The sequence below is a fragment of the Terrapene carolina genome, unplaced genomic scaffold, assembly GCF_002925995.2.
Source record: "Terrapene carolina triunguis isolate 2854851 unplaced genomic scaffold, T_m_triunguis-2.0 Scaffold132, whole genome shotgun sequence".
NCBI classification, from domain to species: domain Eukaryota; kingdom Metazoa; phylum Chordata; order Testudines; family Emydidae; genus Terrapene; species Terrapene triunguis.
Window position 1 is genome coordinate 2,579,574 of NW_020664483.1, and position 16,439 is coordinate 2,596,012.

Sequence of the window (16,439 nt, forward strand, 5' to 3'; positions counted from 1 at the left end):
AATTCACCCCGTTTCCCAACCACTTGTTGTTTTCCCACGCGTTTAAGGAGTAATAGATCTGCTGCCCAAAATAACATTCAAATCCTTCTTAAAATTCGGCATTGTTCAGGGGAAGAGAAAGAGGGCGGGGGTGGAAAAAAAAAACCTCCAAAAACAAAACAAAACTAGGATCCAGCCAGAAATCTGTCCGTCTCTACACTGCAAGGACACACACGTTGTGAACCAAAGCATAAAATGTGTTTCATTATCACATAAAAGGCTCCCGTAGGGAAGGAGAATAGAAGCAGGGAATGAGGCTGATTTGGGAACAATGACGCGAGACTGCGATGCTCTAACCTGTTATGTTCTGTATCACATGCCCATTGTTAAATGGTAGTTTTAAACTACTTAGCGTCTCTCACTCCGCTGATCCCAGCAGATAAGATATAGTTCTGTCCGCATACATAAAAAGGATGTCATTTGGATGTCTGCTTTAGAAGCAGATCCTTTATGTCTTGCCTTGTTCGCTTCGCTCCCTTTCCCCATGGATCGTGCACACACCCAGGGTGGAAAAAAACACACCAACAAACAACCTCCCCCCCTCGATATATTTATTTCTCCTCCACACCAAGCTCTTGCTGCTGCGGCTGGTTTAAGTAACCGTGATCGGCGAATAAACAAAAGTCACTAAACAACCAAAAAAAAGATCCAAATTCCAGGAGGGTAAACTTTCAACACCACGTCATACTTCAGCAAATTTACACAGATATTAGAGTGCGTCCCTTTCCGCTTTCCCCCCTTTTGAGCCATTGTGCTTAACTTGAATTTTATAAAGCTGATCGATATCTTGGTAAAATATTCATTTTTAAACTAGCGGGCAGTGAAATCTTTGCTTTGTGCTAAAGTCAACAGTCGCACAATTTGAGCTCCAATAAATGCAGCGATGCCACTCGTAGTGGCAGTTGCTCGAGGCTGCTGAACGCTGGATTGTCATCGCCATGTGCAGCTCAGGGAGCAGCAGGTAGGTGATTTCCATCACTTTGTTTTTTAATTCCAATTTCCAGCTTCCCCATTTCTACCCCCCCCCCGCAAATTAAACCCAGCGAGATAAACAGGGAGGCGATCCTGGGGAATCGAATAGGGCTTTTGCCATCTCTAATTCCTTGGATTCAAGTGGAGGAGGCTGCAACAGGGACTACCCCGCGCGTAATGATCTTGGAAGGATAGTTTTGTATTAAGTAGTAGTTGATTACAATTTTAAATTGAAATTTTTAAATTCAGTTCAAAGGAAACTCTCCCGACTGGGGGGCAAGAGAGGAGGAAGCAGTGAAAACCTGAACCTACACAGGGTCTTTCTACGGCTCAGTTTATGGGCAGTTCATTACAAGAAACTGATTTCTCAGGGACTAATCCGCTGAAAGTCCGCAAGTCTCGCTCGCATTTCATTTGCGAGTTCTTTCCCGGAAAACAAACCACGCCGTAGCCAGCTCCTTCCGAGACAAGCGGGGCTCTGTTGCATTCGACTGAGTTTTATAGCACACGGAATTGTTTTCATATCGATTCACTTCGTTTTTTTCCCCCTGCTGATTGATCTAAAACACGCTCTTTGGTGTTAATGCCCATCCGAGCTATTTGAATCCTCCCTCCCCCGACCCACACACTAGGATGTGTTATCCCAAACACAGGTTTAGGGAATGAAAGCTGTACAGAGAAAATCAAAGCATGCATTTCCACAGGCACTCCTGAAGCCTGCCAGTTTATGAAAACTTCAGGCAAGGCATAGCCGAGAAATGCCTGTACAGACCCGACACCCGCCCTCGGTTTATCGGCGATAACTTTCAATGCGTGGTGGTGAATTTAAAGGAATTCGTGCTAGGCATACGTGCATATATAATAGAGTTTACTATAGATGAAAAGGCAAAGGAGATTCTAAAAATGTGTAACTTATTCTCATTCTTAGGATATACAAATCCATATGCATTGAATTATCCTGACAGAGGCTATCAGGAAAATCGATTTTAACTGGTATGAGGGGGAGTCCTCCAATAAAACCCACAAAAACAGAATTGACCACATTAAAAATAGCATTAGCAAGCGCCCCTCTTTAAAGTGGTGTTTGAGGTGTCCCTAGGAGCCAGGGTGCTTGGAGCTTGCAGAAAAGGGTTTCCAGGTCGCTAGTATGTGTCTTTTCTCTCCCAAGCGGAAATAGGAAGGATTATTATTAAAAATCGAGGCGCAGAGAAAAGCAAGATTCGGGGATCTCTTGTATCCCCTTGCGAACGGGTTCCAGGAGCTGCGCGTTTGCAAGCGGTTTCTGCAGCCGCTATCTGACTTTGGCAAACGGATTTCATTTCATGCCGAAGCAAGATGGGTGAGACATTGAAGGCGGCTTACACGGGGTGTTCGGGCACTCTGCACAACAGATCGCCGGTACAAAGAGGCCAGTGTGGTATCGTTCTGAAAATGGGGGGGGGGCAGCCCGGGGGTTTTCTCTAACCCACCTCCCACGTGAGATGGCAGTGAATAAGTTCCACGTGAAAAGGGAGGCGAAGGGGCCAGTCGCTTCTGATTCCCCCTCGCTCTGACGGATGTGACAGGTTATATTTCCCGAACGAGATGAGATCTGGGCAGGACACACAGAGAGGCTAATGGTTTTTAAATAATTAATAACCTCCCCGTTCCACGCGTAATGCTGCTCCTCGGATTCCTCAATTACTTGTCATTAAATGAGTGTCTATCCACGTACTGAACTTGGGATCCTTTGCTGGGGGGCGGGAGGGGGGGGAAGGGAATGTTTGTGTGTGTGTGTGTGTGGGGGGGGGGGAATTAACCTCAAGTCAAGCCCACTCCAGGACTGAATTAAATAGGGAATGGCCTTTGTGATATTGGTTCACAGCTAGGCGGTCCCTTAATGCAATGGTACTTTGGAAAGAAAGCTAGCGTTTTAAAGAGATCTAATCTGCCAAATGGCCAATTTACGCGCCTGATCTTTATCGTGTCGAGGCTCTCCCCCACTTCGGCCCCTGGTTTTTTTTTTTTTCTAAATTAATACGACACAAATAAATACATCCTCGCTTCGCGCCGCGTAGGAGAAGAGGCGCAGAGAACGGCTGGGTGACAGCGCTCAGAACCGGCGGCGTTTCGAGGGGGCCCATCAACTGCTCCCTGAGGCGTCCCAACAGCCTGAGTTAGTGGGGGCCTGAGGTGGGATCAGTGTGAGAGCCCCCTCGCCTCAAGAAAGCAGCCGCCCCAGCCTCCTTTTCTGGTGAGAAAGAATGGACTCATTGCGCCCCGCCCCCCAAATAAAACAGGTTCCCACCAGTGGGGCGCACGCGGATGCACCTAATTCACAGAGGACTTGACAAGACACCTCAGGTGCACCCCCCCACACACACACATTTTCATTTCTTCTAGCAAAAAGAATGGACTTCCCCCCCCCCCCCAGCTGGATTGCCAATGTGCAAGGTTACTCTGATCAATCCAAGGGGGAGAAGGCACTTTTCACCCGCCCCTCTCCCTGCCCGACGCCCCCTCCCCTTCTCACAAGAAGAAGAGAAGAATGAGAGGAGCGGGGTTTCAAATGTCACAGCGCAGGCCCCGAATGCCTTTAGCTGGGGACATCACAGGCTGACGCGTCTGCAGGGCCATGGCAACCCCGGGCGAGTGCAACCTTTTCCCTTTAACTTTGTAACTCGGTTTAATTACACGGCTTGCCAGGCCCTCCCGGGTTTGCATATTCCAGCGAACAAAATCCGAGGCCTTCTCCAGCCCCCACCTCCCCCAGACTGTATTCCCGCTGGATGAAACGGCACCAGAGACCCGGGACTCGGTTTGACCCCCTAGCTAACGCCTATTTGCACCCAGACTTCCGAACTGGTTATACTCCAGGATCAGGGTGAATTTTTTTTGGGGGGGGGGGGGGAGTACAGGGCCCGTCCAATCAAACTTCATCGCTTTTGTGAAGTCTAAAGCCCGTTCAGCTCATCCAGCCAAAAGGGCCTAGGTTACATTAAAACTTGTCTGAAGATGCAAAGTCAATTTCTCTAATCACTACAGTTAGCTTCAAGGCAAAAATCGAGGGCTGTAAAAGAACTGGCAGTATTGCAGCTTGGTTGCCTGGTAATCAAAGTATTCAAATTCGCCTGCTATGAAAAGTCAGTTGAAAGTGTAATAATGACTTTCTCTAGCGATCATGGTTAGCTCTCGACGGCCGAAATCATCCCCGAGGATAAAATTCGCTAAAATCACGGCTCCATGTATTTAAACGTGTCTATTTATGAATTTAACCACGAGTTTCACTACCCCACAGTGAAAATCTTAAGGCCCCAAATATCTGCAGCGCTCGGTGTATTTAACTTGTCTATTTAAGAAATGAAAAGCCAGTTTTAATAGTGAGTTTCACTCTTCAGAGTTAAGATCTGAGGCCAAAAATCATCTAATTGTGTCCAGCACTTTTTTTTTCTTATTTCCCATAAAAAAAAAAAAAAAAGCCACCTCTTTAATTGTTTGAGCCTGGTAATGACATGCAGAGATGGTCTCAAAAGACACCAGACATCAAAGCACAAAGAAGATGACATATCCAGCAGTTTGATAAGAAAGTCACACTTCCAACTTTTAAAGAGAACTGCCTGGGTCTCTGCTGTGTACCTCTTGTGTCAAACTTTCGCAAAGTGTGTTGCCCTCTAAACAGCCAGGGAAACCACCCCGCCATGCCTTTTATAATTCTATGCAAAAAATGCATTTATTGATAATCTTAAAAAAACGTGGGGGTAAGATGAGACTAATTATTGTCGGGCTAACAAGGAGTGGAACACCCAAGTAGAAGCTGAGCCGGTCTCCTGGGAGACTGATGGAGACTTATTTTACAAGCTGTAATTCTGCTTTAGACTATTGCAGGCTAAAGTCAGTTCACATTATCCTCTTTCTTCTAGAAATATTCCTAATCCGATATTTCGGTGGGGAGAAGCTCGCTTCTCCTCCATGGTATATTGATCCGTAAACCGCCTAAAACCAGGTATGGGAGAGAGTGTGTGCTCAAATAAATTTGTTAGTCTCTAAGGTGCCACAAGTACTCCTGTTCTTTTTGCAAACCCTCCAAGTTTGCTACCTATGCAGTGTATAACCTTCAAATAAGTAAATATTAAACAGCATGCCATTTGATGATTTATAGTCAGCTGCCCTGTTATTTACTTGAGAGATTCCTCGCCAATAGAGCTAAAAATGGTTTCTGGAAAAGGAGTACGCAATTTCTATTTTTTCTATTGGGGGCATTTTTTTCAAGAGCGCCTTTGCATTTTGCTTTCCTGGGTGTGTGCTAATATTCATGAACTAGTCAACGCAACGGAAATAGTTTGTTTTGTGGAGAACATTCGGAAAACGATTCATCCGGAGAAAAATGGCACCTGATTGCATTCGAATCGGACGTGTGAACTTTATGATTCTATGATTCCAAGTCATTTTGCAATTTGGGAGGATGGGAGTTGAAAGAAGCACAACAACAACATTGCTAGGTTTGATTTTGTTCTGGAAATAAGGAGAGTTCCTTTTGAAGAAGACATTTCGTTAGAATGTCGGTAAAAGCATAAGACAGCTCAGGAAATAAACTTCCAATTAATATGGGGAAGGGAGAATATAGAAGAAGTTATCTTAAATGCAGAGTGTCTGTCTTTCGTTCGCTACAGATGATTTATCCATTCAAAATATTAATGAATCTACGGCACTGGAAAAAATGGTCTTTTTAAAATCATAATGTTAAAATACAGGGATTTAAACCTAACGTCCTTGATAATAAGCATACGCAATCTGAGTTAAAACCATTTCTAAATTCATATAACACAGGAGAGTTTTTCCAATCACAGTTTTGCTGAGTTAAGCATTAATCTCACCTCAAGGACTACACTGGCATATGACTAGAAAAACTTAAAATTTAAAATCATCACACTAGGACATGCTACCATCAGTTTTAAAGGCGAAATCTTCCTGGATCTCAATGCAGGCTTCTGCGGAAGTAGAAAAAGAGATGGTATCAGGCTTGCTGCTTCTAATGGCAATTACATTAAAGCAACCTGAAAAACCCTGTTGCTTTGGGAAATAGCATGATATGAAACCAGAAGGGTGAACACCGCGGGTATTCGGTTGTGTTTAAAATTAATGACTTAACAGGTCGCTTCAGTTTTTGAGCTGGCAAGAATAGGACACTGGAGTAAATTCGTTTTCATGTTTTGTTCTTCTGTTCACACCGCATTTCATAGTGTCCTTCCTCACCTTATCTGGAATCCCGTATTTATGTGTTAAAGGCCTCCTAGATCTCCCTGCAAGGACGAGCAATCCTTACACCGAATTCTATTCTCGGCTCAGCCACCGATTCCCCCCTGTGGCCCCCCAGGCTGCCTCAGTTTCCCCATCTATAAAAAGTAGCTAACGATTTGGCTCTTCTTCTTTCGACCGCTTTGAGACCTAGGGCTGAAAAGCGCCTGTCTCAAAGATCAGTGAACTCGACAGGACTCTCAAAATTTTCTTCAGTGGCCTCTGGATCAGGCCCTGAAGAATTCAGATGATGCTATTGAAGGTTCGAATGGCGTGTCCCCACTAATGACTTTATTTGTAAATACCTCCATTGCTGTATATTTAAACACTATTCCCCTCCCCACCGCCATCAGGGACAAAAATCTGGGGGCTCCTTTTGATCCCTGTGCCACCTGGTTCCTGAATCAGTCGGTTGGAAATTATGCGGTGCTGTCACGAGGTACAGATCCACTTTATAGCAGTGACTCTAACTTGGCGGTCCACTATATGCAAAACAGAAGAGGGCCGCTGAAAACACCAGCTCCCGCTGTTTATGCTGTGGCTAACCATTCCCGAGTCCCAGACAGAACACCATGCTTTGACAAGACACAATTTGCTTCGGGCTGGAAGTTCTAGGGGGTGGAATAATCAGGGTTTTTTTTTAACCCTTTATTGATACTGTCTATTTATCCCGCTGCTATGTTTTGGAAAAGCATCAAAACTAGCCATTAAAAAAACAAAACAAACCTCTCCCCCTCGCTCATAAACCGCTCTTATTTTCCAGATCTCTCCTCTCCTTTATTTATTGATTTGCAGGGTTGGGGTTTTTTGTGTGTGTGTATGTGGAATTGAAAATATTGTAGATGGCAAGCTTAAAAAATCACTCAGCTGAACGCAGCAGCTGGGGAACATCTGGCGGGGCTTGGAGAGCGCACTGGAAGTGTATGGGGGGGGTTTCTTAGATCTGAAAATGTGGTCGATCCGTGCGCGCAGGGAATGATGGAAACTGTAGGCTGCTTTAATAAGCGACGGGAGAGGTGTCTCCCACTGAACTCTGCCTGACCCTCACCTGGAAGACTCGCTAAATAAGGGCTGCGGCATTAATCGCTTTGGAAACCAGGAGAGACTTTGCGCGTGGATCTGGCTGTCATACCTAGGAGCCCCCAGCTTCCAAAATTAAACGCAAACCCGCGGGTGGTCGCGTCTATTCAACCTCCTCCTGCAGCCTCATAAACTCCCCAGGACCTTAAAGCGCCCAGGAGAGCTATTTAGCCAGCTAGGGCCAGCGAACCGGGGTCTTCCCATTGCTAGATGCTGGTGGTGTTCCTGCAAGAGGAAGAGATCATTAGACCAACACATTGACCCGGTGTCATTCAAGACGTCAGCCAGGGCGGCAGAGAAGAGGGGAACGCATTTAAACCATTGATGGCTTCGGATCAGGAAAGTGTTGCTAAACAGGGGGCTTCCCTTCCGAATAGTTTCTGGAGGTTTGGCAATAAAGACGTGATTGCCATTGATTTAGCGTGTTCCCCATCAGATCCCCCAAGCTGGACTGTCACCTCTCGACTGTTTTGTTTGTCCCAGGAGGGCTCGCGTTACCTTTCTGGCCCGGAAACCCAAACTCAGAGCTGCCCCTAGTTCAGCATGTACCCCCGACACCCCAAGCTGTTCCCACTACCCGCAACAGGACCGAAGGCTTTTGAAGTGGAAACTGTCAGGAGGGGAATCACTAGGCATAGATTTTGTGCCGGTGTAATGACAATCAGTCCTGAAAATAAGCACCAGGGTACAATGACCGCTGCGCCGGGCGCTTGTCCTCTGGCTCATGACAACTGCGCTCCTGGCAATTAGACCGTGCACCGATCTTTTTTCTTTTATAGGCAAATCAAAGCGCCTCTCCACAGCCGCAGATCATGCCCCAGATCCTTTTCTATCTCCTGCGCCATCAAGCCATTGGAAGGAGTTTATCTCAGGTGCCTAACCTGCAGTTATCAGCATGCCCGACTCATTTAGAGAGCTCGGCTCTGTAACCGGAGACAAGGGTCCATTGATTGTCTGGAGCGGTGTTTAGATTCTGCCCTTCCTTTGTCAACAACGAAAAGTAACCTGCCCTTGTCCCCCTCTCCATCCCATTGAATCGCGGCCTCGCTCACTTTCAGCCTGCATGCACCTGTGTCTCGTTTGCTTGCCGAAATACATTTAAAAGGGACCAAGAACAAAGTAGCAGATCCGATGAGGGAGGGGGGTGGGGGACCGGCACAAACGGATCCTTGGAAAGAGAAGTGAACAGCGGAGGAAATGGAGGTTGCAGTGGCTTTTGCTTTTACGACCCCCTCAAGTGTCCCTACAGCTGTTTTGCAGAGGGATGCTAAATTCGGGAGGTTTAGATGCTTTTCCCTGGATGTCCTTCTCCACCCTACTGATCAGCTGCCCCCAAACGCAGAGAACCAGCTCCTGGCCAGGCGTAAATATGCGCAGCTCTTCCGATTGACATTTTGTCCAAGGATGATTGTTTATAGACGGTGGCTTCTGACTGACGATCCCGCATCGTCCGTCCCCAACACCCGCGTAACTGCAAGGATCAACAATGGAGCGGGGACATTAGCATGAAAGTTGAGGGCAACTTTTTCTGCTTTACGCGCTTTGGGGAGAGACGGGCACACGGGGAAAATCCCGGAAGGAATTGAAGCAGTGAGGAGGACATAATGGTGCCCTCAGTTTTTGCAAGAGAGAGGGACACCCCTGAAATCAGACAGGGGCTTTGTATTAAAAAGAGCCCCCAGATCGCTAGTGGAATGAGTGCCAGAAATAGAAACAATCACCCGAGGAAGAGGAAACCTTTCCCCCAGGACAGAAACTGATACTTTTACCGGTGGGAATCAAGAAAGTAGCTAAATCCAAGTGAGGACATGTGGGCTACAGTCTAGTTTTATATAGACGGGAGTTAAACAATAGTATTAATAGCTTAGATGGATAGATTTTCTATCCATTAATCAAAGAAATGCATTGCTAGCATCTCAGAAAGTAGTTCCTCATCCCACTTTTCTCTGGCGAGGAATACATAGCGATGGTCAGATTTATTTCCCTTATGATCGATAATAGCAATAATCAGTGATGAATAAAGCCAGCTGGGATTGAGTCGTTTTTATCCCTCAGTCATTATTTCACGCAATACAAAAAGCAGGGAACGGTGACAGAATATAGGTGAAGTGTCCTTAGGATTCACTTCTCTTCTCTTTTGGATAAACTTTCTTTTTACGGGAATGAGTTTCAAAGACAGTTGCACTGTCTCCTCCCATCCAACAAATTCTCTTTGCAAGGGGTGGATTTGCTGGGGAGTTTTGTTGGGAAATACGGGGCCCGATCCTGCTTCCAATAATTGTCTATGGCCAGACTTGGAGGGGAAAGCAGGAGCACATTATTCGCCACAGTTGTCACCGCTTCTGGAGTTAAAACTGAACCAAGAAACGTCCTAACTCCTGGCTTTGGCTTCAAGGGTCTTTTCTGACTACTTCACACGTTTATTTAACCCCTCTAAAGACCCTGGTAGCGTAGCTCCCAGGTGCGCCGAGCCTGGGGATAGAAAAGCGATTCAAAATAGGGTTTCACCCCGCAGCATTCCGGACCTGACACAGTCTAGCCCTGCGGAGGAACGGACAGTGGTCCGCAGAGTTTAGTTCACAAACGGCCGGGCACAGATGTCAATTAGGAATCCATCCAGACCAGACCTAATGCAGGTCTTTACTCCCCCGGGGAGTCCCACTGATCCAGGAGAAGAACGGGAGTGAGCCCACCAGGTTATTGTTTAATCGGATAGAACGTCCTGTCGCTCGCCTCTCCCGGCAATGACACCGGGGCAGATGAAGGATTGTTCGCGCCGCGTCATTGTGCGGGACTTTTTTGCACAGGTGCTTTTGAGGCGGCCTCTATGTGTCAGGTACAACGCCGGGCGTTCGCCTGTCTTCACGTGGAAAAAAACCCCAAACCAAACCAACCCCCCACCCCAACCAAAACAAATCCAGGACTGCGGGAAACTGCCACCCAGGGCTATTAAACAGAGATCAAAACATTTAAGCAGCCCCTCATCTCTGGCTATATACACACGCAGAAAGAAACTAATCTGTGCGCATAGGTATCCCAATACACGTGCGTGTTTTGTATCTCTCTCTCACACACACACCTGTATCAAGTCCATTAATGTTAAGCCGAACTTTAAATGTGTCTTGACAGACTGGCGGGTCGGGGTGGAAGGAAGGGATCCGGCCCAGAATCCTGCACCGGGACCCGCTGGCCCCATTGTTCCAGCAGAGCCTGTTACAGGATACGGGACATTAGTAATTTAGGGGCTGATCCTACCCCACTGAAGTCCAGGGGCGCTTTACCATTGACTTCAACAGGGTGAGGCCCGAGTCCCTGAATTCATTGCCTGAGTCAGTAGCCCGGGACTGGATGCAATCTGGGGGCAGTAAGACCGAGTTTGATCTTTGCTCAGTTGTACTTGGGGTGTGTGTCTGTGTGTGTCTGTGTGTGCGCGTTTAGCGCAACTCCAACCCCAGCGATCGGCAAAGTAACGGTTAAAAAAAAAAGGGGGGATCAAAATCTCCTTAGGAAACCCCATATAAAGCTCGGCGCATAAGTGTCCCGCCGTGCATGAGCGGAGGACAATGCAATTCAGATACGCTCCGTCTTGCAAAACTATTTCAGGTGAAGGCTGCTGATAGCACCCGGGTAATGCCTTTCGCTGGAAACGTGATTTTAAATAAGCATCTCTCGGCTTGTTCATTACAGCCGGGCGGAAGGCGGGTGACGTGGCACTGTATTTACCGGTGTAGCCAAGCATGAAATTGAATGTTCAAAAAAGTTTTTAGAAAATGCAAATCGCATTAAAACAGAAGCAGCGTGTCTCCGGTTTACAAGCACCAGCTGACCTGGGAGAATTGGCTCCTAGAGAGAAATGGAAAGGAGATCGGGGACCCAACCTATTTTAAATCGCTCTCTATTTTCCCACACGAACTTTTTGTTCCCCTTTTCTTTCCCCCCATGACAGAGGAATCTCACCCTCATGTCAACAGGCACTTTGGAGAACGGGTGAGCCTGCGAAAGTTACCAAAGTTAGCCAGAAAAGCACAGAACGCTCCGCGATTCTCATGGCTGGCCAGTAACACTTCACCCCCAGGATCACATCAGGAGGGGAGCTTTCCCCATGTAGAGTTAACCCCCCCCCACATGTCCCTCTAGTTTGGCTCGGGAAAGCTATACTGACAGTCCAGTGCAGTAAACCCACCCGCTGCCTCGGAAACAGCTGTCAGATTTAGGCTGTTAAGTGCACACAAAACGTTACAAGGATGGTGTCTTTTGCCGCACACAAAAGTTTGTTCAGGTAGATCCTCCACAGATCCTGCCGCACACCCAATTCGCGGGGGGAATTCCCCCATTTGGTCCTCTGACTGCAATGGTAGAGGCGGGATAAGGAGGACAACAATGGATTTCCCCCATTGCCGTTCATTGGACAACAATCCACAGGAGAGGAGTTACCAGAGCAATGGTTTTTGTTTGGAAAAAACTTTGTTAGCCAAATTTGGATGGCAAAATAAAATCGTAGGAAAGACGGCAGGGAACCAATGGGTGCATCCTAAAACAATAATCTGGCAAGGATAATGAAATGCCCAGTTTTGAAATAGTATCTACCAAAGCCATTGGTGCAATACAGCTTGCATTCGTTTTATTAATACAGAATTATTTAATACCCTTCACTAAAGGATCTAGCCAGATATCACAATGTCTCCAGAACTACTTTGCCACAGACTAAACCGGTCTTTCTTTCTTTCTTTCCCACCACTCCCTACATTAGCGCCTGACTTTGGGGGTTTATTTCAGGCTAACCTCCCGGGGAAGAGAAGGAAGGATTGGTTTTCCTCTCAGTCACACCGGTTACTGGTATGAATTCCCCCGATTCCAGCAACTTGATGTACTCTGAAGATCCTGGGAGTGGTTCCAGGCTCGGCCCCTGGGTGAAGGATCGGGCCCCTCCCATTGTGATAAAACCCGACACAAGCCATTCTGCCGAAGACAAGGGAGATTCTCTGCAAACGCGACCCCGTTTTGGAATGAAGACTCGTGTAAAAGCGTAGCCGGCCCTTGGAATACAGTGAAGCGAATGTAAGCGGAGCAGTCCAAGAGATTAAAGCGCATGTATGATTTATTGTTTCAATAAAACGACACTGGTTTAATTTGGATGACATCTGAATGCGCACCCTCCTCTTCCCTCCCAACCTCTTCGGGAAATCGGCACTAACAAAATACGATCATTTCTCAGAACTGGAGAAAACGGGTCCTTTCTGGCTCCCTCCCCCATCCCATAGTCCATTCCAGCTCCCCCAGCCCCCCCCCTCACTTTTGTCACATGGTAAAAGTTTTAAATATTTGCTGAGCCCCTCTCTTCTGGGTCTCCTTCCAGAAGCACCCTGCTCCTACCGACCTTGGGACCGTCTAGTTTCCACTCCAAAGCTTAATGGTAATTGCCACCTGCAAAACAAAAACAAAAAAAGCCCTTCTTTCTTCTCAAAACAGACCTTCAGCTGCCAAAAGGCTTTGTCAATAAAAAGCGAAAAACAAACAATGAACCAACCCCCCCAACCAAACAAAAAACACCCCCCAAAAACAAAAAAACACAACCCCCAAACCAAAACAAACCAACCACCCCCCCCCCCCACACCACCCCCCAAAAAAACCCCACCAAACCCCCAAACCCCAAACACACCCACCCACCCCAACCCCCCCTAAACAAACCAACAAAAACCCCAAAACAAACCAAAACCAACCCCAACCCCCGCACAACAACCCCCCTCCCCTCCAGGTGGGAGTCTCCCTATATCTGTGGCGGTGACATTCATAGAATCCACCTAACCTGTTTTTGCTCCTAGGAATCCTTGGGACCTTCACAGCAAAGTGGAGAGGAGATAGCTGAGGGGCTGGGTTTTGGGAGCTGTGCCCCCCCCCCCAGTGATGGCTGCTGAGTTCCCTTTTCTTCTCTGTGCAAGTAAGTCGGCCTCAGAGCAGAGCGAGGATCTGGAATTGTAAAGGGACCAGCAGGGAACTGACCAGGGAATAGTTTTCACTCAATTCCCACGTTCTCTCGGATTTCTCTCCTTATTCCCTGGAGAGCCACCATTCCCCCCAGCCTGTTAACCGGGGACAATGAGTGAGAGCCTCGTTTAATTTAATTTTCCTGTCAGCCTAAACAGAACTACATTGTGAACCTTACACTGACTCATACAGAGCGGGGCTGCTTGGTGTTGCCCCAAACTCCCAAAGAGACATTGTTCTGGGAACTCCAGGCTGGCATCAGGCTAGAACCCAATGATGTTTTCCATTTGAGAACGGTGCCCCAATTGCCACTGATACAGAGCAATAGTAGATCCAGTACCAGGCTGCAATACCGGGCATGGGGCTACACACCAACCCAAACCTGCAAGCCACTAGAGGGGAAAGGAAGAGAGAGATAAAGGAGGAAACTGTAGGTGAGCCCAATCATAACTATTCAACACAGATGTGTCCAGACAGCATGTGACACAACCTGGGTTACAGAACGTTTTCCTCAGTGCAGATGATGGATCGTTACATTTGCCGTTCCACCCCTCCAGTGGGGTTCATTTGAAAGGACGGAGTAAGATGTCTTGGATTGTTGAATTATTCTGCCATCGAGGACCCGACCCTGACACACCCAGGCAATAACAAAACTCCCATTGACTTCAAATAGTAGAAAGGATCGGGTCCCCTAGCTCCCAGCAGAATAGCTTACTTCTAAGTTCTTTTCTGCCCTAGTGAATTTTATCACTGTTTGTCGTTCTCGGTGGGGGGGGGGAAGTATCACTTTATAGAAATACTACTTCCATGTTTGCTGTTTGAATCAACTTTAGTGTTTCCAGGAAGCCTTGTATTGACATATCTTCACCACAGCCATTCCCAGCCCTTAAATTAGTTGAAAATAGAGGCTTATCAGTCTAAAAAGTAATAAGTGGTCAGCAGCAAAGATATGAATGTGTTTATTGCCCCATCATCCAGTATCTCAGCCTAGGAAAAGAAAAGAAACAGCTTGTGTTTGTGGAAATGCCTCCTGCTTTCATCATTTAGAGGAAGGGCTACCTAGGACAAGTGACAGTCTTATTAATATCCTTTGTGTGACTTCAGAATGAACAGTAGGAACTTGAATTAAGTAACTGTTTTTAGTGCACATATGTTTCCTTTTAATATCTCTGCTCTCTTCTGTACTGCAGACATTAATCTCCTAAATGCTTTTTTTATTACAGTCAGACTAATTTCAGCCCAGACTGTTCATTTATTTGACAACTGACGTGACATAGGGTACTTAATGTGTCTCTTTGTGTTCTTGGGTTCATGCAGCAATATTTTGGGTGTCTCCCTGGGAAATGAAAGGCATTTCTAAACTTTAAGGTTCTGTTCATAAATGCATTTGACATGATCACTACATGCAGCGACAATCTCTAATTGTGTAATGCATTTGCACAGCATTTTAAACCAGGCATGCTACTGCAAACTGCTAGAAAGGACAGCATGTGTAGATATTGCAGAAATATGCCTACACTGGTCTAAAATGTGATTTTTCTGTAATAAAGCGTGCTGTTAACAATCCAGAAAATTTACTAATTACAAAATGGAATCTCATATAAATTTTTACTGCATGCAGGATGTAAGTTCTTGTGGACACTAAGATATCTTTACACCTCTATGGGAGTGTGAAATGGCCTTACTGAAGTGTGCATACATTATCCCTTCCCGCGGCCCTTGCTTTAAGGCATATTTACATTGCCAGCGTGGTGGAAGTGGAACTTCATGTAAATGAGAATCGGGCCCAATATGTATAACAGAGCAATTCACTGTACTCTACAGAGATACTTCTTGAGACGGACTTCCTTTCTAGACGTCTTTTAAATGTAAAGATTATCAGAACAAAAATGATTTCTCTCACTTCAGCTGGAAGGAAAGAAGAAAGCTGAGTAAATCTGTTACATAGAGTGAATTAGAATAAATGTGATGTTTTGGCTGTGATTCCAGTTTCAGACTGAGGACAGAAATATGAAACAAGGTTAGAGTAAACCCATTGCAATTTAGGATAATGATAAATTAATTGGTATGTATTAATCTTCTTATTTTAATAACCCCAGAAGTCGTCTATGGTAGGAATAAGCATTGTAGAAAATATGTAACTAACTGATGTTATTGCTGCTGTATGTATTTCTTATTAAATTCCCAAATACCATCTCAGTTTGCCTCTCGGTGTTTGTATTTGTTATGGTGACTCTTGCTTTAATACCTTGAAGTTTAGTCTATGTGTCATTCAAAGACATATAAACATATTATATCTCTTTAGAGCCGCAAGTTTAAATGTGAACTAATGCATTGCTCCGGGACATCCTCAGCGGGTGTAAATTGGTGTAGTCCCACCTGCAGTAAGTGTCTGGCATGGGGTAAAAAACAGAGCATCTGAATCACCACTGAGTTACTCCAGTTTTACACTGGTGGAAGTTCATCGATTTCAATGAAGGTCCACCAGGGTAAAACTGCGGTGATACAGGTGTGACTGAGGCCCATTGAGCCAGATGCTCAACTTATGTTTTGATTTGTTTTGTTTTTATTATTTATATCACAGCAGAGCCTATAAGCCCCAGCTCAAACCAGGACCCCGTTGTGCTAGGTGCTGTATGTACATATAATAGACAGTCTCTCCCCCCCCCCCCCATGAGATCGCAGTCTAAATAGACAAGACACACAAAAGATTGGAAGGGAAACAGAGGTGAAGTTACTTGCTCCAGGTAACACAGCAGATTGAGTAGCAGAGCAGGAGGAGAATCCAAGTCTCCTTAATCCCAGTTTACAGTTTACCGATCCACTGGGTCTCACTGCTTCTCTATGATTTCAGTGAATCTATGCTGGTTTGCACCTGCTGAAGATCCTTTAATGGAAAAAGAAATCTTCCCCTGCCAAATACGAGGAGATTTCCACCTTTGGTCACCTACTGAGGAAAACTGTTCCTCCCCCTCCCCATGGTCATATATGATAGATTAAACACATATGGTATCTACAGCCATACATTTTTCACTGATGGGGGAAAATAAAGCCTCATTAAGAGGAATATTCTGAACCATTATGAGATT

General features: G+C 46.0%; 1 long non-coding RNA gene across 1 annotated transcript; it reads left to right on the forward strand.

Annotated features, from left to right (window-relative positions):
* The first annotated feature begins 794 nt into the window (after nt 1-794).
* LOC112118919 lies at nt 795-14,738 on the forward strand. Its single transcript, XR_002909079.2, has 3 exons — nt 795-1,000; nt 12,116-12,423; nt 13,188-14,738. It is a non-coding gene; the product is annotated as an uncharacterized LOC112118919 (long non-coding RNA).
* The last annotated feature ends 1,701 nt before the right edge of the window (nt 14,739-16,439 follow it).